Source organism: Sinocyclocheilus grahami, unplaced genomic scaffold, assembly GCF_001515645.1.
Source record: "Sinocyclocheilus grahami isolate Dianchi unplaced genomic scaffold, SAMN03320097.WGS_v1.1 scaffold423.1, whole genome shotgun sequence".
In the NCBI taxonomy this organism is placed as follows: Eukaryota; Metazoa; Chordata; class Actinopteri; order Cypriniformes; family Cyprinidae; genus Sinocyclocheilus; species Sinocyclocheilus grahami.
Window position 1 is genome coordinate 993,892 of NW_015505602.1, and position 3,071 is coordinate 996,962.

Genomic DNA, 3,071 nt, shown 5'->3' on the forward strand with positions numbered 1-3,071 from the left:
GTGTGGACGTGGAATCCCCAACCACACAGATGGGTGGATAGCAGCGGCTGGAACAAGCCGCAACAGCGGCAGTGGAGACGAAGCCGGAGGGGCAGCTCGCTAATCCGAGTGAGAGGCTGAGCAGCCCAACAACGAGACTGCAGAGTCCCAGGGTAGGCGGATGCCGGAGGAAGCCCACGGGTTTCTGAACGCACAGAGAGGTGTGGGAAAATAAACAGGCAGCTACGAGCACTGGAGCCTGAACAAGACAAGACAGGACTGGTAAGCGATACTAACAATGACAGTCAGAGCAAGGGAATAATCACAACAATCTGACAAAAGACAGAGAAACATGAGGCGCTATAAGTGGAAGCTAATGAGATAACAAGAACCTGGTGTGAAACAAGAGGCGACCACGGTATTGACATCCCATTATTGACATAGCATATTGACAAGAAAAAAATCAATTATGCATAAAGTTTTCAGGAAGCTTTAAAAAAGTGTTCTAATGTTAGGGGGCCTACCATAATGCTGTAGCCCAGGGGCCCCTGGTTATAATCCGTAATCTTAAATAATTTATTTAATTTCAACAAAACCAGTTATTGTAGATGTTACCACATGAAGAACATTTAAGTTGAACTGACTAAACATTTTTTTCAGTGTGAGGTACACATTTTATCGAGATAAGTTATCCAAACAGTAGCCTTTTCAAGTATATCTTTTGTTTTTTATTTTCTAGTTTGTGGTCTAGATCATGTCATCTGCAATACATTCCAGTTGGAGCCTTATCCTGTGATTGCCATCCTAACGGTGATAACATCAACTGGTAAATTAGCCGAAATAAACTAGTTAAGTGTTTTTTGTTATCGTTATCCATTCCCTGGGAATCAACCCCATTATTTTAGCAATATAGCACTTTGCTCTACTGTTTGATCTACAGGAATGCATTGTAAGGAATGGAGCTTTAATGATTTGTGATTATGTGGATTATAAACTAATTGCACTTTCCTTGTAGGTGCATTCAGATAGTATATAGTGTTTTTAATCATCTCAAAGCACATACAGCACAAAGTCTGACATTTGGGACAATTTCTGTAAACTGTTTGGTAACACTTTCTATGAAGCCCATATTTATAATATATTAGAAGGGTATTTATAAGGTATTATAATGAGTGCACAATGCATTATAAAAAAACTTATGTTATATCATCTTATGAATATTCATAAGAACAGTTTCAATGTATTATAATATTTATTTGTGGTTATGGCTTTTAAGAGTATGATTATTTATAACACAATGAACATGTTGCATCTACTTAAATTACAATGGATTATATTTCTCACAGTTATAATGTATTATAAGTCTCATATGGTTACATCTGGGACAAAGAGGCAAACAGACAGGTTAACGGAAGTCGGGGAGTTTATTCAAAGGAACTGAGGAGCAGCTTCCAACAGAAAAGATTCAAACTTAGGAATTAATGGAAGCAGAGAACACAGTCTTATCTGGGGTCTGCAATTTAGTCCTTCGGCCGAGAACTGAGGAATCCGAGGCTTGATAGGGAGGCAAGGAACCCGTGCAGAGATGCTTGTAACCTTGAGACCAGCCAACGAGTGACTGAGGTGAGTGTGTATTTGACTGGTGTGGTAAGTGGGTGCAGGTGTCCGTGATCAGTAATCAGGTGATTGTGAGCGGGTGTAGGAGGCTGATTCGGCTGGTGAGGCAAGTGTTTCTGTGACACATATCTTGCCATGTTACTTACATTACTTTACATAAAGCAGACAAAGACCACTTATAAATAATACCGTATTGGTCTGAATATAAGACGACCCTGATTATAAGACGACCCCCCTTTTCCCAGATGTTGGCTTTTTAAAAACCAAATCTTGTTTTTTCTCAGTAAAACACATTTTGTCTTCAATTATTTTCCTATTGCATATTTTTCCCATTTTAATTTTAGTTTTGAAAGTATAGTAAAAACTGGTCAAATGTACCAACAATCACATTTAAAAAATATACACTTTTTGATATACCATTAAAAAAACAAAACAGGTAGCTCATCTGAACTAGGACATTTAGGCTATGCATCTAATAGTAGCCTACCAAAATCTTATTGTAAAGCCTATCTATGACAAGCAATCGATTTCTCCACTCAAATCGTCCATGTAACCGTCATTTATTAACTCGACAAAAGTTCTAAAACATAAATAGGCTTAGCTGGTAGCAAGTTGATACCGGAAGGGTTCGACACCCCCCAATATATCGTGTGCAAATGTGCAATACTTTATATCAGACATAAATAGTCATTCAAAACAGTGACACAAACCAGCTCCTAGTACCAGCTACGACAACAGTTTTCCAACTCTGGCACAAACCATCATTGCCGTCTAACAACAGCTACAACTGTTTTCCAAAGCTGGCATAAACCATCATAAACGGTCTCCAAGAAAGAAATCACAACCACCCATCTGGCATTCAGCGTGCACGCCGCCATTACCCCAAAGCTAATACCACCATGCCATTCATAAAGGACACGAGGCTAGAAACTACCATACTCACACTACCAAACAGGACTACCATAAATACTATAGTGGTTGTAACCATCACATTATTAACAGTAGAAGTTCAATCTTACTGTAGTCTTCAAATCTGGGTACTGTCTTACGTTTTAAAATCACAAAGAGAGTTTAGTCCCATCAGGCTAACGTGACCGTCACGACTCATGCAGCTGTAAGGTTTTCTTTCTCTTTAGTTTTTACTCGCGATCTTTACACGCATTACATTACGCATTTCATGGCACACTGGTTTTATGCGTATTTGGCGCCATCTATTGTTGTGTGTGTATTATTGACATGTCAAAGTCTAGACCCTGAATATAAGACCACCGCGTTTTTTCAGATGTATTTCCAAGAAAAAAACATTGTCTCCCACTGAGCAAAGGTACGTCGAAACGACGTCATTTCAACGTCTTTTTCGGACGTTGAAATGACGTCCCCTGAAGAGCCAGAATGAAAGTTTTTATGACGTCTTTTTTCGACGTCGTTTGCAGTGGCGGCTGGTGAAAAAATTGAGGTGGGGCTGTGGCACATTG